The sequence below is a fragment of the Lathyrus oleraceus genome, chromosome 7 (assembly GCF_024323335.1).
Source record: "Lathyrus oleraceus cultivar Zhongwan6 chromosome 7, CAAS_Psat_ZW6_1.0, whole genome shotgun sequence".
NCBI classification, from domain to species: domain Eukaryota; kingdom Viridiplantae; phylum Streptophyta; class Magnoliopsida; order Fabales; family Fabaceae; genus Lathyrus; species Lathyrus oleraceus.
The window spans coordinates 133,367,779-133,395,382 of NC_066585.1; the positions used below are offsets into that span (position 1 = coordinate 133,367,779).

At 41.1% G+C, this 27,604-nt stretch overlaps 2 non-coding genes across 2 annotated transcripts; both read left to right on the forward strand.

Annotated features, from left to right (window-relative positions):
- The first annotated feature begins 23,046 nt into the window (after window positions 1-23,046).
- Window positions 23,047-23,119, forward strand: TRNAA-UGC (transfer RNA alanine (anticodon UGC)). Its single transcript has one exon. It is a non-coding gene; the product is annotated as a tRNA-Ala (tRNA).
- Window positions 23,120-25,578: 2,459 nt separating this feature from the next.
- TRNAA-UGC (transfer RNA alanine (anticodon UGC)) lies at window positions 25,579-25,651 on the forward strand. The gene has a single exon. It is a non-coding gene; the product is annotated as a tRNA-Ala (tRNA).
- Window positions 25,652-27,604: the final 1,953 nt, after the last annotated feature.

The following is a 27,604-nucleotide window of genomic DNA, read 5'->3' on the forward strand; positions in this document are numbered from 1 at the left end:
ACCGGGATTATACGAGGAGGTTGTTGACGTTTTTCACCAAGGTGAAGTTGCATCATGTGCCCAGAGAGGAGAATCCTTTAGCAGATGCTTTGGATACTCTGGCTGCCTTGATTAAGGTGCAGTGGTGGAATCAGTTCCCCAGTGTTGAAGTAGGTCGTCTGGATAGACCGGCTTATGTGTTTGCTGTTGATACAACGTCTGATGATGAGAAGTCGTGGTATTATCATATCAAGCGCTATCTAGAGACTCAAGAGTATCCTGAGGGAGCATCTAAGAAGGACCGAAAGACTCTGCGGAGGTTGGCCATGGTGTTCTACCTGAATAAGGATGGGGTTCTGTATAAGAGAAACTTTGATTGGGTCTTGCTCCGATGTGTTGATGATAGAGAAGCAAGCCAATTGATGAAAGAGGTCCATGAGGGATCGTTCGGTACCCATGCCAGTGGGAATGCAATGGTGAAGAAGCTGCTGAGAGCAGGTTATTATTGGATGACAATGGAGGCCCAATGTTTCAATTTCGTGCGGAAGTGTCATAAATGCCAGATTTATGCTGACAAGGTGCACGTGCCTCCAAATCCATTGAGTTTGATGTCGTCTCCATGGCCGTTTGCTATGTGGGGCATTGATATGATCGGAAAGATCGAGCCTACGGCTTCGAATGGGCATAGGTTCATATTAGTGGCTATTGATTACTTCACCAAGTGGGTAGAAGCAGCCTCTTATACGAACGTGACGAAGCAGGTCGTTGCCAGATTTCTCAAGAGAGACATCATTTGCAGATATGGGGTTCCCGAGAGAATCATTACTGATAATGGTTCTAATTTGAACAACAAGATGATGGCAAAACTGTGCCGGGAATTCAAGATCGAACATCACAATTCTTCTCCCTTTCGTCCGAAGATGAATGGGGCGGTTGAGGCAGCCAACAAGAATATTAAGAAGATTGTGCAAAAGATGGTGGTAACCTACAAAGACTGGCATGAGATGTTGCCGTTTGCATTGCATGGGTATCGAACGTCGGTGCGTACATCTACTGGGGCAACGCCTTTCTCCTTGGTATATGGAATGGAAGCGGTGCTACCGGTTGAGGTCCAAATTCCCTCTTTGAGAGTCCTGATGGACGTGAAGTTGCAAGAGGCTGAATGGGTAAGAACTCGGTACGAAGAGTTAAGCCTGATTGAAGAGAAGAGGCTGGCAGCCATCTGTCATGGGCAGTTATATCAGCAGCGGATGAAACGTGCTTTCGACAGAAAGGTACGACCTCGGGTATATCACGTGGGTGATATGGTGCTGAAAAGGATCCTTCCTCCTCAAAACGATCGTAGGGGCAAATGGACACCCAATTATGAAGGTCCATTCGTGGTCAAGAAGGTCTTCTCTGGCGGAGCCTTGTTGCTAACGACCATGGATGGCGAAGATTTTCCATCCCCTATGAATGCGGACGCAGTTAAAAAATACTTCGTATGAAGAGACCCGCTGGACGAAAAGAACAAAATAGTCCAGGCAAAAATGGGCATCCCGGCGAACCAAAAACAGAAAGAAAAGGTTCGGGCAAAAATTAGGGATAAAATGAAAAATTGTACACCCGGCAAGTCGAAAACCTGAAAAGGCGACTTGGGCAAAAATGGGTATCCCGGTGGACTGAAAACCCGAAAGGGCGGTCCAGGCAAAAGAGGGATTGAAACGAACAACTGCGTCTAGCATGATTGTTTGCGCTTTGGATATGACACATGGATAATACCCGGCGGGGATCAGTCGGAATCGTCTTGTTCAGAAGGCAGAAAGCAAGGAGAGTCTGAGGACATATGGGGTGTAACTGAGTTGGAACTCGATGAGATCACGGGTTTCACATTGCCATTAGGATAGATTTTTCCTTTTGTGCGCAATTACCTCTTTTTAGGAATTGCTTCCTTTGTATTGCTCAATTTGAGCCACACACTTTTCAATCAATAAAGTGCATATTCAGTCAAATAATTTTGTTTTTGTTTTTCATTACCGCTTTGATTGCAAAAACATCCGATTATTTTGATAAAGAATCTTTGAATTTTAAGACATACAGGTCCCTTCCAATCCGTGCTTATAAGATTGAAAGCTTGAAATCTTATTCGGAAGGTTGAGTGACCCAAGTGTTGAAATCTTGACACGCCTGGGGCACGGTTTTATCTAACGATCTGTTTTGCAGGTACTGTTAGGTATTTTTCCCTCACTTGCGGGTTGTGATGTGGAAGCTTTTGACAAAACAATCCCCATGGAGTCCAGTCAGGGACGAATGAAGTACGGTGAAAGGACGGCGAGGGCGTACGACGACCCTTGAAATTAATCAAGAAGACTCTTCAAAGTCAGAAGATTGAAAAGTTTGTATAAATCTCAGGGGTTCGTTCTCCGTCGAGTATGGAACGGTCGGGAATACAAGATGATGGAGCAGAAAAGGTCTAGACGAGTCTGGGAGTTCTCAGAATTGGAAAGCTGACATAGGAGTTGGATATGAATGCCTTGGTTCGACGAGTCGACGGGTGTGCAGTACCGGATTGTCCTCCTCCCCAAGCAGAGTCGGAATGACTAATTCCCCAGTAGAGTCAAGGTCTTTGGTTTCCCTAGCAGGGTCAGGATGGTTATCCCCAGCAGGTGCGAGATTGATGCTTCCCCAGTCGCCAGGTCTGAAGGTTGCTATTTCCCAGCGGAGGTATCTGTGAGTGGTGGTTCCCTAAACAGAGTCGGGATGTATATCCCCAGCAAGTCAAAGACTGTTGCTTCCCCACAGAGAGCGTTGGTGGTTCTTATCCCCAGCAATTCCCCAAGTGGATCGGATGCAAAGGAGGTTTTTCCCCAGCAAGGGTTGCCTTTTTCCCAGCAGCAGTGCTATTCCCCAGCAGGGTGGAGATCGGAGTATTGGCGAGTTCCTCAGCAGAGTGTCTCGAGCTCCCCAGAAGAGTCCCTTGAGGGGGATACCTCTTTTATACATTCATCATGAAAAAATAGCATAGCATATGGCATAGTAAATCGCGTAGCATTTCCATAATTATGGAGCATTACGCAGGAAAATCAATCATGCATCATTATTGCAAGCATGAGCTAGTCTCAGACCGTGGTCATCATTTGATAGGTGGTTGCCTGAGGGTGAAGGTGTTGCTCCGAGGAGTGTGGCACCGTATTTTCATCAACAGTACTTCCCCAGTAGTGCGATACTGGAGGAAACTTTTCCGTCAGACAGAGATGGGAAATGTGACGCGATCAGCGCGACTCGAGCCGTGGTTACCGATTGAGATTTGGTTTCACCGGATGGTGAAGATGTTACTCTGAGGAGTTTAGCATCATGATGTCAGATCAGCAATGTTCCCCAGTAGTGCGATACTGGAGGAAACTTTTCCGTCGGACGGAGATGGAAATAAAATCAAAGGACGTTACGCGATCAGCACGACTATCGGGGTTCAATCGGAGAAAAGGAAATGTTGAGACATTTTCTGGAGATCGGGGTTCAAACGGAGAAAAGGAAATGATTAGACATTTTCTGGAGAGCGGGGTTCAAATAGAGATTGGAGTTGAAGATTATATCCGGGATGAGGTCCTCAGGATTATCTTTTGTTCATGTGTCACCTTAGACTTTGGCTGAGGCCAATAGAGGTCGTTATGGGTGTCTTCTGAGGAAGAGATGCACATGTTACCTTCCTTTTGTGAAGGTGTACCCTCTGATATGTCGCCCTCAGAGTGGTGTTTGGTGTTATTTCCGACGTTGCCAGCGGAATTATCACGAGAAATTGGAGAGCGGGGTTCAAATGGAGAAAAGGAAATGTTGAGGCATTTTCTGGAGAGCGGGGTTCAAATGGAGAAAGGGAAATGTTGAGGCATTTTCTGGAGAACAGGGTTCACAATGGCGATCACAAGAAATCGTCAGGCGACTGGGGTTCAAATGGAGAATGGGGTTCATTATGTTGACAAACAAGATATCGGGGTTCAAATGCAGTGATCCGGGATCATTTGCGCGAAGGAAAATTTCGGGGTTCAAGAAAAGTAAAAAAAAAGGAGAGAAATAATAATCCCCAGCGGATGGGTGGTGTTCAGGCCATGGTTATCCCTGTGTTACCATTTATTTTGGTATCCAGGTCGACGTTTCTGTTTCGATGATCAGGCCGACTTGCTCCGTACCAGACGGATTTTTTCTTCAAGAATGTTTCTTTGCCGATTCTGACAGGCATTATTAATTATTTCCCATCCTGAGGCCAAGTAACTTAGTTGTGAGGGCTTTTGATGGCTCTAAGAGAGCTGTCTTTGGCGAAGTTGAGTTGCCAGTTAAGATTGGACCGCGGGTGTTCAAGAGCACCTTTTATGTGATGGATATCTGTAACACCTCAAAATTTGCCCTCCTCTCTTGGGACTAGCTTAACATATTGCATATCATTTATTAGGTCATTAGGCATTGCATATTTGCATATCATGTGGCTACATTGAGCAAGTCATCCTCCTAAGTCTTGGTCAGAAGATAAAAGGTTGATGTATGCAAGCCTGAGGGTTTCATTGATTGAATTGATCATTAATCATCTGAGGATGTGTGGTTCAAATTAGGGTTTTTGGTTCTCAAGGAGATTGATCTTCATCTTGGTTGAAATGATACATCATCATCATCATGGTTTTGTTATCATCTAAGAGATTCAAGAGATTGATCAGATACCTTGAGATTAGGGTTTTGACCACTGGTCAACCCTAATCATCTGCATTGGGCCAATCAGGGCTTGGCAAGGAGATGGGGTCTACAATGGATATGGGGATCATAATGTGATTATTTTGAGCTCAGGGGAGCTAGGATTTCATCATTGAGCCATTTCATCAGGAGTTTGAACCTCAACTAGATCAGTGCATAGCCAGATTCATCTGTCAGTCAAAAAAGTCAACTGTGGTCAACTGTGCCTGAAATGATGGATTTGGAGGTGGGAGAGGGTTAGATACACTTCATTCATGTCTAAACAAGTTTCATTTGACATTTCAAACATCAAGAATGAAGGAAATAAAGTCAGGAGAAAAGTTTCCAAAAATAGCAGGTGACCTGTAATTGGAAACTGCCAAAAATGGAAAGTTTTTCACCTCAAAATTACATGTCCAAAAATGCTTCAAATGAAATTTTGTCCAACATGAAAGTTGTAGATCTTGCTCTCACCTTTCCAAAAAGTCCAAGAACATGAATTTCTCATGTGTGGTTGGCAAGTTATGATCAAATCATTTTCAGAAAATGTTGAAATTCAAAGTGGCATAACTTTTGAATGGAATGGCCAAATTGGGTGATCTTTCTTTGAGCAAACCACATTTGACATGAACTGTCATGATGCATCATCACATTTCATCAAAAATCATCATAGCAAAAGGTCATTTTTCAAGTGTTCATTTTGAAAATTGGTGGGAAAAATAGTGAATTTCCAAAATACAAGGCATTTGCATACAAAACCTTTTCCAATACATCATGAACATCAAATAGGACTTGCTTGAACTGGTTTTGTACTGTTGCATTGGCTGAATTAGAAAAAGGGCATTTTGGCCAATTATGCATAAACCTCATTTTGCTAATTCACTTCCAATTTGCCTAATTGTGATTAACACTTGGATTAAGACATGGTATAAGATGATAATCATAACAGAAAAGGATAATCACATTTCATTTCTCAGATCTAACAAACTTTTCATCCAAAAACCTCTCAATTTTCTTCAAACTTCTTCAGACTTTTTCACCATTTTCCATTGAATTGCTTCATTCTTTTTGCTGTTTCTTGTGTGATCTCTCTTCTGCAGGACCTTGTGAAGAACTGTTGATCAAAACCTTGGATAAAGCATCGAGGAATTGGAACTGTTGCATCCAAGAACATTCATGGCAGTTTGAAGATTCTACAATCTGGAGCTGTTTTGAACTGAAAGAACTCTTACATTCATCTTCCCTTGCATTAAGCTTCATCTGTTTTCATCTTTCACAACTCACAAGTCACGAATTCATCACTGCCATCATCATAAGGTTAGATTTCGATTTCAACAATTGCTAAAATCATGATATGGCTTGTGTAGATCTAAGTTCATAGAGTAGCATGCAGCTTGTAGTTTTGAAATTCATTGAAAATTGAGTAAGAAATCTGGAATTGAATGTTGGATGTGAAAACTTCTTTTGATCGATTTGTTTAGCACATTAGGAATTATGTTAAATCAAGTGGATATTGTGATTGTACATGTTCAGACGAGTTCAGTGATATGCGATTTGTCCATTTTCGTGCTTGTTTGTTCTTGATGAATTTTCTGGAAATGATGAATGTATGAATGTTCAAGAACATCTCTAGGACGCGTTTTGATCCGTGTTTTTCCATTTCATTTTCAAATTTCTGTTTCCCGCGAGCGCTAGCCAATCACGTTTCGCCATGCAATAAAATGAAACGCTGCGTTTTGTCTTCGCTGCTTCATATTTACAATTTTGCCATTATCAGCATATTAAATCATTTTATTTCATTTTCCTTTTCCAATTTTATTTCACTTTGATCATTCATCTTTAAAAATTCATAACTCTTCCAATTTTGATCCAAATTTGATGAAATTTTTTGTACCATTCTCCTTGTGATGTGCTCTATTTTATGGTGATTTTTAATATTTTTGTGCACGTGTGGAAAAATTAAATGCCTAGGGATTGTTTGAATGTGTCCTTTGTGCATCATGCTCATCATTTTAATCATAAAATCTTGATGCTTCATTAGAAATTCATGAAATTTTTTGTGCATGTTCTAGACATCTTAAGGAGCACTTGGATATGTGGTTTGCAATTTTTGAGTTCTTGTTGAGGAGATATGATTTTTTGAATAGAGGTGTGACAATTTGCGTCACACCATTCATTGTGCAATTTCATGATTTTATTTGTCATGCTTGTGGACCTTGGATTGAGCTGAATTTTTGCATGATTGATCATATGAATGTTGAGAGGACATGTGAATTTTTCTGGATTTTTTGAATGCATTCCCTATTTGATTGGGGTTTTATTTGCTGTTTAGTCATTTGTTGACTTTTTGTGAGACATGTTTGTATTTGATTTGAGAAATTCTGGTTATTAATTGGATGGATGTGAAATTTTGTGGAGTGATTGTAGACATTTTGAGGTACATCTTGGTTTTAGTCCCATTCATTTATCATGTTTTGTCTCTGATTTATGATTGATGGAAGTTGATGCTTGTTTTGATGCCATGAATGAGCTTGTTTGGACTTGTCTGGACTTTATGAATTTCATTGACCTACTTCCCTTGATCCAAATGAGATGAAATTTGGTATGCTTGACATGCTATAGATTCTGTTTGATCATGATTTTTTTGAGAATTTATTGAAATGTTTTGATAATGATTTGATGGTGATCATTCTGTTTGGTCCTTTGAGATTGCAAATTGCATGTTTGATGCCTTTTCTTTCATGAAATGATAATGATGAATGATATGAATGTGGAATCACTTGGGTTGGTTTCTTGATTGTTTGATTTGATTTTGGATAATTTTCACTTGCTGTTTTGGATTTTTGATCTCATTTTGACCCTAGGCTTGTCCTAGTGGTCTTGGTTCTCATATTTGAGTTTGGCTTTTCAGGTTAAGAGGCAAATGCTTTAAGGAGATTAATGCAAGTTGATTGAGTTTGGTTGCTTGTTGTTAACTAACTTGTTTGTTTTGTAGGGTGCTTAGCTCACTTGCTTTGGGCTTGTGCTTTGCACATGTGATTGATTGCATTGTCTGTTGGCTCTTATGTTGTTTGTCTTGGCTTTGTGATTGGTATACTGATTGTATTTGATTGATTTCAGGTACATTAGTTGCTAATAGTTCCTTGAGAACTTGCTTGTGCTGTTGCTTGGTTGTGTTAACCAATTGAGGTAGAATTTCTTTTCTCCATGTATTCTGGAAGACCTGGCCTGTTACTTGGCCAGGCACCTGTCTGAAGTCCTCCTTAAGAGGCAATGTTTGTGCTTATTTATCTTTGTCCCCAAGCAGGAAAAGACCTTGATTAAGGCAATTGGCAGAACCCAAGGGATGTGCAATCCATCCCCTGCTATTCTTGTTGAGTCGTCCCTCTGCTCACACCACTGTGTTGATGCATTGGGACATTAACCCAAGATCCATGTACAGTTGTACAGTTGAGTCAGAGTCATGAGTGTAGAAGGGTTCCCACTTTCTGAACCCACACTCCTTTGTCTAAAGCTCTCCCTGGCCAGGGATAAGAGCTGTGAAGTCTAATCTTCACTCACCTTTCATCTGGCTTCACCCTGACTCTCAATGTTAGGGTTAAGAGCTAACACCACCCTGATACAGTTGACTTGCTTTGGCAGTCTAACCCTTGATTGAGCCACATCTGTCTGTATATAGTGTGTGCTAACTGTGAATGTTTGATTTGTTTTGTTTATGCTTGCATGCTTTGCTTTTTCCTGGTTAGGATTAGCTTGTTGTTGTGCAAGTAGATAGCAAACCTTAACTTAGGGATGATTATGCATGATAACATCTAGGCTCGAGTTAGTCTCCCTAGTTGTGCCTCCCTCTGTTATCTGGTTAGGCTAGTCTTTCTCCCCTGTTAAGGGGAACTACGTTACCTTGATCCTCATACCAGATGAGGTACGTAGGCAGGAGGTCGCACGAGATCTCTCCGGGCAAACCCTTTTTGTTTTCTTGTGTGTGTTTGCCTGACAGTTGCTAGGCTCGAGTTCCCGACTCCTTAGTAACTTGTTGCTTGTTTCTCCTTGTGTATAGGAGACGGATGTAAGCCCAACAATTGGCATTCCGTATCCTTTTGTTGTGTGCTTGGAGTCCGGTATAAGTCCATCAAGTGGCATATGGTTTCCAGTGTGGGTTGGTTTGGTTCGGAAGTTGATGTAAGTCCAGCTATTGGCGTTCGAGTTCCATGTTTGCCTTTTTGTGCGTGTGTTTGTTTCGGCGTGCGTGAGCCGAACTACGGTCGCTCTGATTCTCGTTCCAGACGAGATACGTAGGCATAGGACGCGATGTCCTAGCGAGCCCTCTTCCCCCTTTCCCTACCTGTGTTGCCTTCGGTGTGTGTGCGTGATGTTTGTTTTAGCAACCTTTTTTATCTTTTGAGCGTGGATCCCGTCGAGTACGACGGACGTGAGGGGTGCTAATACCTTCCCCTTGCGTAACCGACTTCCGATCCCATTCTCTTTGGTCGCGAGACCATGCTTTTTCCCAGGTTTACTCTGAGCGTTTCCTTTCCCTCTTTTGGGATAAATAACACACGGTGGCGGCTCTGTTTGTTTTTGTTTTAGCCCGCCGGTTGTTTTTCGCGGATGCGACAATATCCAGCCTGCCTACAGCTGTCTGCTAGGTCGACCCTGGATTCATGCTGCCGGTGCTGTTACTTCTACCCTCCACCAGAAGCTCAAATATGAACTAGAAGGTCAGATCGTCACTGTATGTGGTGAAGAGGATATTTTTGTTAGCCACCTGTCTACATTTAAGTATGTAGAGATGGACAGCGAGATGCATGAGATGTTGTGTCAGGGCTTCGAAACTACAAACATCAATTAGGTCACGCCCGAAGCTGTCTTTTCACCTGAGTTTGAGAAGGTCGGGACTTCTATCTCTTCATACAAGCAAGCTGTCGAAGTGGTTAAAGCTGGTAATGCCCAAGGCTGAGGCAAATTTGTGGAGCCAGTCATCAAAGAAGACAAGTTTGGATTGGGGTATGCTCCGGGATCTCAGAAGAATGAAACCGGTACTCTCTCCAGCGGGGGTTTAGTTTCTCCCCACATCGTCAATGCTGCAGATGAAGACAAGGCTGACAGCGACTGTGACTTAGATAGCTGGATTCGCCCGTGTGTCCCGGGAGAAAAGCTCGACAATTGGTCGTCTGAAAAAACCGCCCGGGTTACTCTACTGAAAGAGTGATTTTTATTGTTTTCCTTTATTACATGCATAATAAAGTCTTACACTTTGCCCAAGGTGTAACGGCTCATTTGTAGGGTCATCCATTTAGTTACGTTTCGCAATTATTTTTATCATCAATAAAGGACAGCTTTTGCAAACAATTTTGTGTTCTCTTTCTTTCAGTTTTTTTTACTTTTTACAAAAAAAATGGCAATGTTTCTTTTTTCGCTTTTTCTTTCTTTCCAAAAAAAAAATCTCTCATTCTAAGGTAAAGCATGATCCTCCATCATGCAGAGCCGACCACTCGGATCTCACTGCTAACGACACTGCTATGGCCAAGTATGACTTCGACAATCCTATCTATCAAGCCGAAGAAGGGGCTGAGGAAGATTGTGAATTGCCTGAAGGGTTAGCCAGATTGTTGAAACAGGAGGACCGAGCTATTACACCTTATTAGGAGGTGGTTGAGACCATCAACGTTGGTACCGAAGACGACAAGAAAGAGATCAAGATCGGGGCCAGTCTACAGGCCGAGAGGAAAGACCGTTGATCATGTACTTGACTGTGTTAGAAAGGTCAATGGGTTGTGTGCTCGGTCAGCATGACGAGTCAGGTCGAAAAGAGCATGCAATATACTACCTTAGCAAAAGTTTACCGACTATGAACAAAGATACTGATTGCTCGAGAAAACTTGCCGCGCTTTGGCATGGGCTGCTCGCCGACTAAGACAGTATATGTTGACTCACACGACTCTATTGATATCAAAAATGGATCCAGTCAAGTATATTTTTGAAAAGCCATCACTTACCGGAAAGGTTACTAGGTGACAAATGATACTGACAGAGTATGACATCCAATACACTTCACAAAAAGCCATCAAGGGAAGTGTCTTGTCAGACTATCTTGCAGAGCAACCGATTGGTGATTACCAACCTATGAGGTTTGACTTTCCTGATGAGGACATCATGTTTCTCAAATCGAAAGATTGAGAGGAACCACTCCCGGAGGAGGGGCCTGACCCTGAATCCAAATGGGTTATGATGTTTGATGGGGCGGTCCACGTCAATGGCCGCGGAGTTGGTGTAGTGTTGATCACACCGGAAGGGGGTTCATATGCCATTTGGTGCCAGAATAACTTTTCCCTGCACCAACAATGAAGCCGAATACGAAGCTTGTATCCTAAGACTTGAGGAAGCCATCAATATACAGATTAAAACCCTGGATGTATACGGGGATTCAGCTTTGGTCATCAATCAAACCAACGGGAAATGGTATACACCTCAGCCTCATCTGGTTCCTTACAGAGACTACACGAGAAGATTGTTAACTTTCTTTTGAAGAAAACCAATTTGCTGATGCTTTGTTTACCTTGTCTTCGATGATTAAGGTGCTATGCTGGAACTACGTACCCAGAATTGACGTATCTCGGTCAGAGACGAATGAAGAAAGCATTTGGTCAGAAAGTGCGCCCTCGGGGGTATCAAGTCGGTGAATTGATACTCAAAAGATTTCTTCCTCCCAACACAGATCACAGGGGCAAATGGACACCGAACTATGAGGGTCCGTACGTGGTTAAAAGGATTTTCTATTGCGGAGCTTTGATGCTAACAACCATGGATGGCGAAGGATTCCCGTCCCCTGTCAACTCAGACGCAGTTAAAAAATACTTCGCATAAAATAGACCCGCTGGACGATAAAAAGAATAGTCCAGGCAAAAAAAGGGCATCCCGACGAACAAAAAAAAGAGAATAAAGAGGTTCGGGCAAAAATTAGGGATATAAAAAAGGAGTACACCCGGTGAGTCGAAAACCCAAAAGGGCGGCTCAGGCAAAAATGGGTATTCCGGTGGATTGAAAACCCGAAAAGGGGGCGATCCAGGCAAAAGTTAGGGAATAAGCGAATGACTGTGATTTGAGTTCATCAGTGTTATATCACTGTTTCATTCAATCCGGCAATCTTCGGAGGTTAAAGATCGACTAATCATCCACTTCAGAAAGCAAGATGAGCAGAGCGTCTTGAGGACATACGAGCCATAGCAGAGTCGAAACTCGGTGGGACCCCGTATCCCCATTGTCATTAGGATAGTTCTCTTTTTATAGCGATCACCTCTTTTCAGGGATCAGCTTCTTGATACCCTCGCCTATTCCTGGCACAAATTTTCTCCCCATTAAGAGTAGAATAATTCAGTTAAAGAGCCTCTTTATTTTTCATTTATCAGTTTGTTTGCAAAAATGTCTGAATTTTTGATAAAACATATTGCATATGAACATAATGGTGGCTTTTGCAGATGATTTGCACAGGAAAACATTTAAAATTGCTTTGAATGTGCTTAATCCCGGACGTTGAATTCAAACCGAGTAATTCCCCCGAGGCATACGTGTATTTTTGGTTGCAGGTCACAGGAACCGGATGCCAAGTCATGAATCCTCATCCCCAAGCGGTTGACAAAGTCTCTCCTCAGCAGAGCATGTTCCCCAACAGAGTTGACAGTATCCAGACTGTCTATCCCCAGTAGAGTTGACAGTATCCAGACTATATATCCCCAGCGGAGTTGACAGTGTCAGACTGTATCTTCCTAGCAATAGCGGAGTGGTTGCATACCCAACGGACAAGAGGGTGGTGTTCCCAGTGTTCATCTCATCCCCAGCAGATTATTTCTAACAAATTTGTTCTAATCCCCAGCTTGAGGACGATTAGCAAGTTCATATCCCCAGCAAAGGTCGTTTCCTACGACATTCCCCTAGGAAGTGTTTTCCCCACAGACTCTCCTCACAGAGCCTCGCCGAGAAAAGTTTCCATAGTTGATACTCCCCCCGCAAGGTCAACTTTTCAAGCAGCCAATTTATTTTTGGTGGCTCATTGGTCCCGGCAGACGGATCATTCCCCACAGAGCATTCAAGGATTGATACAGCGATCTGTTCCCTACCGGAGTTTGCTTCCCCAAGCAGATTTCTTTTTACACCATGCATAACATTTGCATTTGCATGCATATCATATCAAGCATACACATAAGCTGATAAACAGGTTCTTCCAAGCAGACTGAAGAATTACTTTACAACCAAGGTCATGAGATCCTGCCAGAGGATCAAGCGTGAGTGATCCAGCCTGAGGGTCATTTCGAAGATTCAGCCAGAGAATCGTTTTCCAGTGATCCAGCCTGAGGGTCATTTCGAAGATTCAGCCTGAGAATCGTGTTCCAGTGATCCAGCCTGAGGATCATTTCGAAGATTCAGCCTGAGAATCGTGTTCCAGTGATCCAGCCTGAGGGTCATTTCGAAGATTCCCCAGTGAAGTCGCCTACAAGCTTTATTTCCCCAGCAAGTCTAATTGAGGAGTCGTTACAACATGTTCTAGCCTGAAGAATATGTACGAAGCCCAAAAGTGGAATATGCTCGAAGCTGCATATCTAATATGAAGGTTGGGTGTAGATTTCAAAAGAGGGTCAACCAGCGCATGCCTCAGATGCGGGATCCTAATGATGGGAATTTATCATCAAAACAATCCAGATCTAGCCAGAAGATCGAAGAAGATCTAGCCAGAAGATCGAAGTCAGGTCTAGCCCGAAGACCGGAAATAGATTCAGCCAGAGAATCGAAACAATTCAGATCTAGCCAGAAGATCGAAGTAGATTCAGCCAGAGAATCAAAGGAAATAGATTCAGCCAGAGAATCGAAACGAAGGAGATCTAGCCAGAAGATCGAAGAAGATCTAGCCAGAAGATCAAAATCGTATCCAGCCCGAGGATCAAAATTAATATCCAGCCAGAGGATCGAAACTCCAGGTTAAGCTAGAGGATCGGAAGAAAAATAAACAGCACGGTGTATTTCCGCGTTTTTGTGGTGTTCTCGGAGCGCAAATTTTCGGTCTATCTTTGGTATTCAATCTCACCCCGTTTGTCTGATAAGCTGTTCGCTTTCATCCTACTCGGTTTAGCTGATGATTGAATAGGGGCAGCTGTAACACCCCAAAATTTGCATTTCATCATGTCAATCAGAATTAGATCTGAAAAAAAAAAACGAAAAAAAAAATAATAATAATTTTTTACAAAAAATAAATAAATAAATAAAAATAATAAAAAAATAAATAAAATATAATAAAATTTTTTGGACTTGGGTCTCTCTCATTTGAGCCCACAAAACCATGAAATTCAGTCTATAAATATCAAGGCTTCACTTGAGAAAAAGGAAGAGAAGCAAAATACTCTGAGGTTTCCTTGGAACAAAACCCTGGACAAAACCTGAAGAGAAACCTGACAGAGAACTCAGAGCAGCCTCCAAACCCTAAAGGGCCTCACGGGTGCAACTCAATTTCAATCAAGCCCTCCAATCAGGTTTGCCCTATTCCCATTATTTTACGCCTTCAATTTGAATGTTCTAAATGTGTGATGTATTATGAATGGGTGAAACCTATGCCTTGAATGTTTAATCACATGATTTCTGAAGTGTATGCCACAGGGTTTGAGGTTTCTGAAACCATACTGTTATCCATGAAAAAAATGCTTATGGTGTTTCACTAACCCTTTTGTTGAGTTTTTGTGAGGGCTCACATGACTTTTGCAGGGATAACTTGTGTGGTTTCCCACTTTATTTGTGGGATAACCCCTGGAGGTTCATTCCGATTACCTGTACTGACTCACCTTTCTTTGATGGCATTAGCTTGGGAGATCCCTGGGTTTCTTACTCCTTTAATTGATGTTACTTCGGATCTTCATCCGTGTGGTACTTTTACATTTTTCCCGCATTTTACTGCTTTCCTAGCTGGAAGACCTCGATAGGAGGCAATGTTTTTTGTGTTTACTTTATGCAGGTTCCTTTGTCCAGGGTTAAAAGCTATGAGGTCTTATCCTCATTACCCTTTTGCATGCGCGTTCCTACAATGCAAACAAACCCTTCATTGATTTTTCTTCTCCATAACACACGTTTACTCCTTCTACTACAGGCGAGTAAGTCTCCAAAGGTCGAGCATCCGGTAGATTGCGTAGTGACGTCGTTCGTCCAAAACCCAATCCATAACCCCATAGTTAGCCGAACTACGTTTTGCTCTGATTCTCAGGCCAGATGAGATACGTAGGCATAAGACGCGATGTCTTAGCTAGCACACATCCCCCCAACCCATAGGTCAGCCGAGCTACGAAGACTCTGATTCTCATATTCAGATGAGATACGTATGCAGTGGATGCGACATCCGCGCGAGTCATTTTCATTTAACCTTTTTTTTTGGTAAACAACACAAGATAAACTCACACCCTTTAGACAAGAACTACAAAAGTGGATCCCGTAGAGTACTACGGATGCATAGGGGTGCTAATACCTTCCCTTCGCATAACCGACTCCCGAACCCAAGATTTGGTTGCGAGACCCCGTCTTGTCCTTTCCTTTTTCAGGTTTACTTCGAGCGTTTCCTTTCCCTCCTTTGGGATGAATAACGCACGGTAGCGACTCTTCTGTCATTTTCTTTCGCCAGTTGTTTTTTCGCGCACTGTATTTTTCAGGTTGCGACAAGGCTCCACCATCAAAAACCTTGGTGACAATATACGGTCCATCATAGTTAGGAGTCCACTTGCCCCTGTGATTTGTCTGAGGAGGAAGGATCCTTTTCAACACTAGATCTCCAACTTGGAAACATCGAGGACGCACTCTCCGATCAAAGGCTCTCTTCATCCGACTCTAATACAACTGCCCATGACAAATGACTGCCATTCGCTTCTCTTCGATAAGACTCAACTCATTGAACCTTGTCCGAATCCATTCAGCTTCATCTAACTTGACATCCAATAGGACTCGTAGAGAAGGAATCTCCACTTCAACAGGTAGGACTGCTTCCATACCATACACAAGGGAGTAAGGGGTTGCCCCGGTTGTTGATGATAGTTCTGAAAGTCATTCCTCCGATTACCCCTGTTCTGATAAGAAGATACGACATTTGCATCCCCTTCTCTCCTCTTCTGTCCCTGAATGAATGGCTTCTTCACCCCTGATGAAGATCCACCTCCACTCTGGATCTTGCATGTCTTCAAATAGTTCTCCACCCTCTCGCCGGTAGAGACTACATCAGCAAAGTTGGAGGCATTGCAACCCACCAGGCGCTCCAAGTAAGGTCCAGGCAGAGTGTTCATGAACATGTTAGCCATTTCCTTCTCCAACATAGGAGGTTAAACACGGGAAGCTGTCTCCCTCCAGCGTTGAGCGTATTCCCTGAAGCACTCATTGCTTTTAAGAGACAGATTCTGAAGTTGAGTTCTGTCCGGAGCCATGTCTGCATTATACTGATACTGCTTCACGAAAGCCTCAGCCAAATCCCTCCAGCAGCGGATGTGGGCTCTGTCCAGCCTCATATACCATTCCAGGGATGCCCCAGCTAGGCTGTCCTGGAAGAAGTACATGAGCAGCTTCTCATCTTCAGAGTATGCAACCATTTTACGGAAATAGGCTTGCACATGGGTCTTGGGGCAAGAGTTGCCACTGTATTTGTCAAATATCGGGACCTTGAATTTTGGTGGCACCCTCACGCCTGGGACCAATCCCAAGTCAGCAATGTCTACTCCCAGAGGATTCTGTCCTTCCACTTCCTTCAGCCTCTCCTCTAATCTTCTAAACATGGGGTTCATGCCATGACCCATGCCAAAGTCTTCCTGCATCTGGGTGAACTGGTCGTCCTGATCATCATGGACGGGCTGTTGACCGGAGTTGACATGCGGGATCGGGGTAGGCCCTGGTCCACTGGGTCCGTTAACCTCTCCAGCTGGAGGATCAGTCAACGTCTCTGGTTGAGTAGTGGCGGGATTCCTCTGCATCATCTGCCTGAGCTCTTGTTGTCCCTGAGCCACCCCTTGAACTACATCCATGAATTGGATCATGCGGATCCTCATCTCGGCGAGCTCTGCTTGTAGGCTTTCCATTGCTCTCTGGTGGTTTTTGCGGGTACCGTACCGGTGAATGCCTGAATCAGCTATCCTGCTAGTGGAACACCAAATAATATGAGAACACCGCAGCGGTACCTGTTATGCAAGATATGCAAATGAATATGTAAATGCAATGATATGTTTATCAATTCCCATGGGTACTCTACCCCCTTGATTCCAGTCTCACATCAGACAGGAAGCGCAAGAAGACCGAGTTGTGGATAAACTTCTGAGATCAAGATGCAATAAGGAAAACCATCATATGAATGAGTTCAAGAAGGGAAAGGCCTTAGCCAACAGTACATCAAGAAAAGATCTCCACAACAAGCCTGTGGATCATCACTACAATACAATAAGTAAAGAGAGCATCATGTTGATCTTTGGAGAGAACCGTAATGAAACTTAGAATCAAACCATAATCCCTCCGGAATCCTTCTAGAGAACCGTGATCCATTAACTTCATCAGCTGTTGGATAGGCTCCAAGCAAACCACAGGAAACTTATAGGCGACATGTCTCTTTCTGCCAATATCCATCTTAGGAGAACCAGAGAACCCCGACCGGAATCAAGAAGAAGATATAAACCCCTAGAAATAGATAAACATGTGTTAAATGATATGAATGCAAGATGATGTGATGCAGTGCAGTGACATGGGAATCAAGACTGATGTATCTGCTTGAACAACTGTTGGGTTGCACTGTCTGAAGAGAAACCCACTGAGGAATATAATACAAGATCAAAACTCTGTTCCAGAAAACCGGGTTGGTTAGAGGTTAAGGTTTCCTGAATTTAGCCCGCCCCTCACTAGTAGGTTCTAAGAACAGAAGTTCGTCAACTTCGGCCCTTCAGTCGAGAATAATATGTTTACCACTGAAGGTTTGGCATTATTGCGGGATAAAAGACCTCCACTGACTCCCCTCAACAGGATATCCTAAAGCAAGTTCCCAGTCCCGGGGTCCTCGGATTGAGCAGCGAGAATGCGCCCACCAGAGCTAACATAAACGCGTCTCAGAGGAGAGGCCTCGACTGAGTTCTCGGGAAATGGTCACCAGAGTCGATGATTTCTAAAGGAACCTCAGTCGTTATGGAACACCCATAGGACAAAATATATCCAACAGAAACCTCGTCTGGAATGTGGGTCTTCATGAACGACTTAACGTAGCAACATGCCACGCAAGCCTCATGACTATCCACTCTAAAACCTGTGTGTACGCTCAAGCCTGGGTAGTGGGCTTATCTCTCATAGAACAACCCATCCCAACAAACAGAACCAGCAGATACGGCAATCATATGTACATGAATGCAATAAGGTAAAGCAGGTAAATAAATAACTGTACAAAGGAATAAACACCCAACAAACAAGAAAACTACAAAAGCTAGGAGGGACTCGCTTAGGGAAACCAGGTCCCCAGCAGAGTCGCCAGCTGTCGCAACCAGGCGAAAAACAATCGGCGAAGGAAAAGGAACAGAAGAGTCGCCACCGTGCGTTATTTATCCCAAAGGAGGGAAAGGGAACGCTCGAAGTAAACCTGGAAAAAGAAAAGGAAAAGACAAGGTCTCGCAACCAAATATTGGGTTCGGGAGTCGATTATGCGAACGGAAGGTATTAGCACCCCTACGCATCCGTAGTACTCTACGGGATCCACTCTTGTTGTTCTTGTCCAAAGGGTGTGGGTTTATCTAATGTACTATTTACTAAAAGAGGGGTCAAAAGAAAATGACTCACACGGATGTCGCATCCACTGCATACGTATCTCATCTGAATATGAGAATCAGAGTCTTCGTAGCTCGGCTACCTAGGGGTTAAAGAGAAGTGTGCTCGCTAAGACATCACGTCTTATGCCTACGTATCTCATCCGGAATGAGAATCAGAGCAATTCGTAGTTCGGCTGGCCTATTGGTTTGTTTTGTGTTTTTTTAGGTGAACGACGTTACTACGCAATCTACCGGATGCTCGACCTTTGGAGACTTACTCGCCTGTAGTAGAAGGAGTTAACGTGTTCTTAGGAGAAGAAAAATCAATGAGTTTGTTGGTGTTTTAGGAACGCTCATGCAAAAAGGAAGTCCTAGACGAAGGAACCGTGCTACCTTAATTGACATGCAAACGAGAGACTATATGAAGCCTAACAGTCCTATGGGTGACGATTACACCACACAAAAAAACATATAGCATAAAGTAAACACACCAACAAGGGGCTCAAGCATACATGGGTAGGGATTTAGTCAAGAGGGGTCATATCAACCTCGACAAACAAGCCATGGAAGGGTAATCAAACGGGCTCTTAACCACTGACACTGAACGTCAGGGTGAGCAGATCAAAAGGGTAATGAGGTTAAGACCTCATAGCTCTTAACCCTGGATAGGGTGAGCTCATGACAAAAAGTGGGGATTCAGAAAGGTGGAACCCTCTCCACTGGCTGACCGGACAAAAGATCTTGGGCTTTTGTTCTGAAGCATCGACACGTAGTGCAAGCATAAAGAACGACACACTGAATAATGAGTGATTAACTACTAATCCCTTTATCCGTCAATTGCCTCTTCGTGGAGGTCTTTGGGCACAAAAGTAAACACACAAAAACATTGCCTCCTATCGAGGTCTTCCAGCTAAGAAAGCGGTAAAATGCTGGGAAGATGTAAAGGGGTCAAGAGATCTACCACACGGATAAAAATCCGAAGTAATAACAACTAAAGGAGCAAGAAACCCGGTGATCTCTCAAGCTAGAAACATCAAAGAAAGCAAGTCAGCAAAGTAATCTGAATAAATCTCCAAATGGTATCCCACAAATAAAGTGGAATACCAAGCAAGCTATCTCTTCAAGAGTCATGTGAGCCCTCACAAAAACTCAACAAATAGGTTAGAGAAACAAGATGGGGTGCAATCAAGAGTTGCACCAAACCAGAATCAAAATATAGCCACATGAATCATGCCATTAAAATTCACAAAAAGCTCAAATAAAGCAACCAAGGATAGGAGGCCCAGACCTCTTGTCAGACAACTGTATCGAAAGGGTATCAAAACTCAAGGTCAGGGGGCAAGGATCCACACATCAAGACATGGCATACATACTAAAACATGTGCCCGGATGCAATAGAAAGCATGTCATAGCAAACACAAAACAGATTGGAGAGAAAACAGAAAAAGTAGCTACTGTCGCGATCGCTACTGCTTCGCTTAGCGAAGGCTTAGCGAAGCTTCGCTACATGTTCGCTTAGCGAGGTGCTAGCGAATGTCTGCGGGTTCTGGGTTCTTCTTTGATAACAGTGCGATTTCAGAAACCCCAAACCCTATGGTGCTCATTTCAGAAACTGAGTGATCAAACATTCAAGGTATTGTTACACATTCATGCATATCTAAACCCACATGCAAAACCTAACGATACCCACTCTTCCAAATTCAACCAAAATACCTCATACATTCAGAAATTTCAAATTGAAAGCATAAAGTAATGGAAATAGGGCAAACCTGGTTGGAGAGATCGAATGAAATTGAATTGCACCATTGGGTTTGCAAAGCAATGTTAGGGTTTATACGAGATGGAATTGATAGAGGCGATTCAGAGTGAAAAGTCTCAGAGTCCGAGTGAATTTTTCTCTTCAGTGTCTGGAGGCTGATCTGAATTCTGTTAGCTCTTCTCTTCTCTCTAGGGTTTTTTCACTGAATTTTTAGAATTTATAACCTGATTTTCGTGGCTTGGTGGGCTCAAATGAGAGAGGTCCAAGTCCAAGATTTTTCTGTTATATTTTTAAAACGCGTGGGCTTCGCCTAGCGAAGAATATGCTCGCCTAGCGAGCATGACAGTTCAGACTCGCTAAGCGAAGCATGCTTCTCGCCTAGCGAGCATGACAGCTCAAGAACAGACTTTTTCTCCTTCAAGATTAGCGTTTTGAATGACGGATAGACCCCATTTGAACATGTTGGAAGTAACTCAAGTCATTCCCGTGTGTTGACTGATCACCCAGATAGATCCCACAAAGTGTCTTGGATGATATTCAAGCTTCTTGGATCTAATTCTGATTGACATGATGAAATGCAATATGAAATGTTAAATGACCAAAAAATGAATGCATGAATGAGAGGGAAAATTTGAGGTGCTACACTTTCTAGAAGTCAATTTCCTGTGGCCACTACCTCCAATAACTAGATTCATGAGTCGTTATTAGTGGCAACATGAGATACTTCCCCCCAACACTTCCCTACCCGACCTTCATCTTTCTTGTTTGCTAGATAATGAAAATAGTACAACGATTGCGATTGATGTGACTCTTGTGGCTCACAAACTGTTCATTTGGGGCTTTTAAGCCGTTGTTGATCTCCTTAAGATGTTGTTGCTTTGCAACTCTCATATTCTGTAATGACTTTTGATCCGTTTTTCATGTGTTATAATATTTTCAATTTTTTACCGCCTCGGAACATGTTTTCCTTTTTTTCATCACTTGAGGTTTTAAGGTATGCTTCTACATCTTTAATCTCTTTTTTCATATATCTATTTCACAATTATATATGTGTCAGGTAAAAAAAGAGTATTTCTCACACACAATAATTGAAAGATGGAGAATCACTCTGTATCATTTTTCCATTCTTTTTTTAATTGTGCTATTTTCCATATAAAATCATTTTAAATGCTTATGTTCATTGGGTGCTAATTTTTCTCAATCAATTTGTTCTAAATTTAGATTGTTAATCCATAATATTGACAGTATCACCTAAAGGTGATTATATTGTTGGTGTAAGCCCTAGAGGCCAATACTTTTGGTACTTGTATCGAATGATTTATTAATAATAAAAGGCTTTTTCTTTATTATGTTTGTTTAATAAAGTCCCTAGGATAGCTAGTCCGTTTAATGTATCAAGTGTGACTTGATCATGAGATCACATTAAACATAAGGACACTATTCTTAAAGTATCCGTAGTCGAGCTTTATTGTGAAGTGGGATAACATTAAAGCATTAAGACTATTATGTATATAGACTGATGATCACATCTCATGGATCATGGATAAAGAGTTATCAAGTCTTAAAGATAGGTATGAATATTAAAAGTAATATTTATACTGGATTGACCCGCTATGAGAGTACTATATAGAAAGTTATGCAAAGTTTCATAAGTTATTCTCATGGTGATAATGGTGTATACCACCCTTCGACCTGAAACCACTATGGACCCTAGATGTGGAGTCGAGTGCTTTATTACTGATCAAACGTTTTCCATAACTGGTTAACCATAAAGACAGTTGACGGGTACTCCACGAAGCATGCTGAGGGACATGAGTGACCTAGATGGAATTTGCCCATCTTGTATAACAGGATAAATGTCTATGGGCCCAATATTGAATTGGACAAGGATGACACGGTCTATGCCTTGTGTTCAATATAGACATAAGGGTAAAAGGGTAATTATGCACATAAGTATTATCACATAACGATTTGTCAGATCACATGACATTTTCGTGTCTTGGGTAGTAGTGATGTGTTGCTAGATACCGCTCACTGTGTATTATGTTAAATACGTGATTTAATATAATTGCCAATGCCGCAAAAACCTACAGGGTCACACACAAAGGACGGATTGATGAGAGATAGAGTAACTAATGAACACCGTAAGGTACGATGCACTTAAGTGAATTGTAGAGCATCGTAAGATACGGTGTACTTAAATAGAATACGAAATATGTTAAGGTACCATGGGCTTAAGTGATTTTGGGAATATTATAAGATATGGGCCACATACACTTAAGTGGGCCTTTTAGCTTGAATCCCACACAAGTGGTTCTATAAATAGAACCCTTGTGCAGAAGCATTCATTTTTTGCAGTTTCATTTTTCATTTTCTCTCTCTCACACACACACTCAAAGCCTTCATTCATAGCAGCTAGCACTGAGATCTAAGGAATCTGTTCATGTGGACTGAGTAGAGGCGTTGTCGTCGTTCAACGTTCGTGATCGCTCCGCAGATCTGCATCAAAGGTTTCAGTCATCACAAGAGGTAAATATTCTATTACTGATCATGCTCCTTCGTAAGGATCACTAAAGGAGAAAATTTTAATTTCCGCTGCATTTTGGATCGCCGTTCTCCTTCATATATGACTTTTGAAGGACTAACACAAGTATTTAAAAGTAATTTTATTTATAAAAAAAAGAAGATTTAGATTTATTTGACTTTTTTTTGTTCTTTCTTCTTTGCATGAATAAATGTTTTGTATCAAACATGCAACCTATTTACCATTAGTTTTGATGAAATAATATTGTATTGTTAATTTAAAAATTCAAGAATAATTTTATATATGGGGATGTAGCTCAAATGGTAGAGCGCTCGCTTTGCATGCGAGAGGTACAGGGTTCGATCCCCTGCATCTCCAATTAAAGTATTGTTAATTAGTGATGTATGTATAGGAATGACTTAGATTTTTATAATTCCTATTTTAGAATTTTCACGTTAGAGAGAGAGAGAGAGAGAGAAAGAGAATCTCGTAATAAAATCCAAAACAAACAAGAGGGAGATGTCAAAAATGAGAACAAAAGTATCTTATTAACAAGTGAAAGAGTGATGTGACCTGACCTGAGCCAATACTAATGAACCAATTGAACTAGATTTGCTTTTCGAGGAGTGTTGCACAGTGCACCATACATAAGTCACTATAGCTTCCTAGAAGTCAATTACCTGCGACCACTACCTCCAATAACTAGATTCATGAGTCGTTATTAGTGGCAACATGAGATACTTCCCCCCAACACTTCCCTACCCGACCTTCTTCTTTCTTGTTTGCTAGCTAATGAAAATAGTACAACGATTGCGATTGATGTGCCTCTTGTGGCTCAGAAACTGTTTATTTGGGGCTTTTAAGCCGCTGTTGATCTCCTTAAGATGTTGTTACTTTGTAGCTCTCATATTCTGTAATGACTTTTGATCCGTTTTTCATGTGTTATAATATCTTCAATTTTTTACCGCCTCGGAACATGTTTTCCTTTTTTTCATCACTTGAGGTTTTAAGGTATGCTTCTACATCTTTAATCTCTTTTTTCATATATCTATTTCACAATGATATACGTGTCAGGTAAGAAAAGAGTATTTCTCACACACAATAATTGAAAGATGGAGAATCATTCTGTATCATTTTTCCATTCTTTTTTTAATTGTGCTATTTTCCATATAAAATCATTTTAAATGCTTATGTTCATCTAATTTTTCTCAATCAATTTGTTCTAAATTTAGATTGTTAATCCATAATATTGACAGTAATACCTAATGGTGATTATATTGTTGGTGTAAGCCCTAGAGACCAATACTTTTGGTACTTGTATCGAATGATTTATTAATAATAAAAAGCTTTTTCTTTATTATGTTTGTTTAATAAAGTCCTTAGGATAGCTAGTCCGTTTAATGTATCAAGTGTGACTTGATCATGAGATCACATTAAACATAAGGACATTATTCTTAAAGTATCCGTAGTCGAGCTTTATTGTGAAGTGGGATAACATTAAAGCATTAAGACTATTATGTATATAGACTGATGATCACATCTCATGGATCATGGATAAAGAGTTATCAAGTCTTAAACATAGGTATGAATATTAAGAGTAATATTTATACTGGATTGACCCGCTATAAGAGTACTATATAGAAAGTTATGCAAAGTTTCATAAGTTATTCTTATGGTGATAATGGTGTATACCACCCTTCGACCTGAAACCACTATGGACCCTAGATGTAGAGTCGAGTGCTTTATTGCTGATCAAACGTTTTCCGTGACTAGTTAACCATAAAGACAGTTGATGGGTACTCCACGAAGGATGCTGAGGGACATGAGTGACCTAGATGGAATATGCCCATCTTGTATAACAGGATAAATGTCTATGAGCCCAATATTGAACTGGACAAGGATGAAACGATCTATGCCTCGTGTTCAATATAGACATAAGGGTAAAAGGGTAATTATGCACATAAGTATTATCACAGAAGGATTTGCCAGATCACATGACATTTTCGTGTCTTGGGTAGTAGTGATGTGTTGCTAGATACCGATCACTATTTATTATCTTAAATACGTGATTTAATATAATTGCCAATGCCGCAAAACCTACAGGGTCACACACAAAGGACGGATTGATGAGAGATAGAGTAACTAATGAACACCGTAAGGTACGTTGCACTTAAGTGAATTGTAGAACATCGTAAGGTACGTTGTACTTAAATAGAATACGAAATATGGTAAGGTACCATGGGCTTAAGTGATTTTGGGAATATTATAAGATATGGGCCACATACACTTAAGTGGGCCTTTTAGCTTGAAGCCCACACAAGTGGTTCTATAAATAGAACCCTTGTGCAGAAGCATTCTTTTTTTGCAGTGCATTTTTCGTTTTCTTTCTCTCACACACACTCAAAGCCTTCATTCATAGCAGCTAGCACTGAGATTGAAGGAATCCGTTTGTGTGGACTGAGTAGAGGCGTTATCGTCGTTCAACGTTCGTGATCGCTCCGTAGATCTGCATCAAAGGTTTCAATCGTCACAAGAGGTAAATATTCTATCACTGATCATGCCCATTCGTAAGTATCACTAAAGGAGAAAATTTTAATTTCCGCTGCGTTTTGGATCGCCGTTCTCCTTCATATATGACTTTTGAAGGGCTAACACAAGTATTTAAAAGTAATTTTATTTATAAAAAAAAGAAGATTTAGATTTATTTGACTTTTTTTTGTTCTTTCTTCTTTGCGTGAATAATTGTTTTGTATCAAACATGCAACTTATTTACCATTAGTTTTGATGAAATAATATTGTATTGTTGATTATAAAAATTCAAGAATAATTTAATAAATGGGGATGTAGCTCAAATGATAGAGCGCTCGCTTTGCATGCGAGAGGTACAGGGTTCGATCCCCTGTATCTCCAATTAAAGTATTATTAATCAGTGATGTATGTATAGGAATGACTTAGATTTTTATAATTCCTATTTTAGAATTTTCACGTTAGAGAGAGAGAGAGGGAGATAATCTCGTAATAAAATCCAAAACAAACAAGAGGGAGATGTAAAAAATGAGAACAAAAGTATCTTATTAACAAGTGAAAGCATGACGTGACCTGACCTGAGCCAATACTAATGAACCAATTGAACAAGATTTTCTTTTCGAGGAGTGTTGCACAGTGCACCATACATAAGTTACTATAGCTTCCTAGAAGTCAATTTCCTGTGGCCACTACCTCCAATAACTAGATTCATGAGTCGTTATTAGTGGCAACATGAGATACTTCCCCCTAACACTTCCCTACCCGACCTTCGTCTTTCTTGTTTGCTAGCTAATGAAAATAGTACAACGATTGCGATTGATGTGCCTCTTGTGGCTCACAAACTGTTTATTCCGGGCTTTTAAGCCGCTGTTGATCTCTTTAAGATGTTGTTGCTTTGCAGCTCTCATATTCTGTAATGACTTTTGATCCGTTTTTCATGTGTTATAATATCTTCAATTTTTTACCGACTCGGAACATGTTTTCCTTTTTTTCATCACTTGAGGTATTAAGGTATGCTTCTACATCTTTAATCAATTTTTTCATATATCTATTTCACAATTATATACGTGTCAGGTAAAAAAAGAGTATTTCTCACACAGAATAATTGAAAGATGGAGAATCACTCTGTATCATTTTTCCATTCTTTTTTTAATTGTGCTATTTTCCATCTAAAATCATTTTAAATGCTTATGTTCATTGGGTGCTAATATTTCTCAATCAATTTGTTCTAAATTTAGATTGTTAATCCATAATATTGACAGTATCACCTAAAGGTGATTATACTGTTGGTGTAAGCCCTAGAGGCCAATATGTTTGGTACTTGTATCGAATGATTTATTAATAATAAAAGGCTTTTTCTTTATTATGTTTGTTTAATAAAGTCCTTAGGATAGCTAGTCCGTTTAATGTATCAAGTGTGACTTGATCATGAGATCACATTAAACATAAGGACACTATTCTTAAAGTATCCGTAGTCGAGCATTATTGTGAAGTGGGATAACATTAAAGCATTAAGACTATTATGTATATAGACTGATGATCACATCTCATGGATCATGGATAAAGAGTTATCAAGTCTTAAACATAGGTATGAATATTAAGAGTAATATTTATACTGGATTGACCCGCTATGAGAGTACTATATAGAAAGTTATACAAAGTTTCATAAGTTATTCTCATGGTGATAATGGTGTATACCACCCTTCGACCTGAAACCACTATGGACCCTAGATGTAGAGTCGAGTGCTTTATTGCTGATCAAACGTTTTTCGTAACTGGTTAACCATAAAGATAATTGATGGGTACTCCACGAAGCATGCTTAGGGACATGAGTGACCTAGATGGAATTTGCCCATCTTGTATAACAGGTTAAATGTCTATGGGCCCAATATTGAACTGGACAAGGATGACACGGTCTATGCCTTGTGTTCAATATAGACATAAGGGTAAAAGGGTAATTATGCACATAAGTATTATCACAGAAGGATTTGTCAGATCACATGATATTTTCGTGTCTTGGGTAGTAGTGATGTGTTGCTAGATACCGCTCACTGTTTATTATGTTAAATACGTGATTTAATATAATTGCCAATGCCGTGAAAACCTACAGAGTCACACACAAAGGACAGATTGATGAGAGATAGAGTAACTAAGGAACACCGTAAGGTACGGTGCACTTAAGTGAATTGTAGAACATCATAAGGTACGGTGTACTTAAATAGAATACGAAATATGGTAAGGTACCATGGGCTTAAGTGAATTTGGGAATATTATATGATATGGGCCACATACACTTAAGTGGGCCTTTTAGCTTGAACCCCACACAAGGGGTTCTAT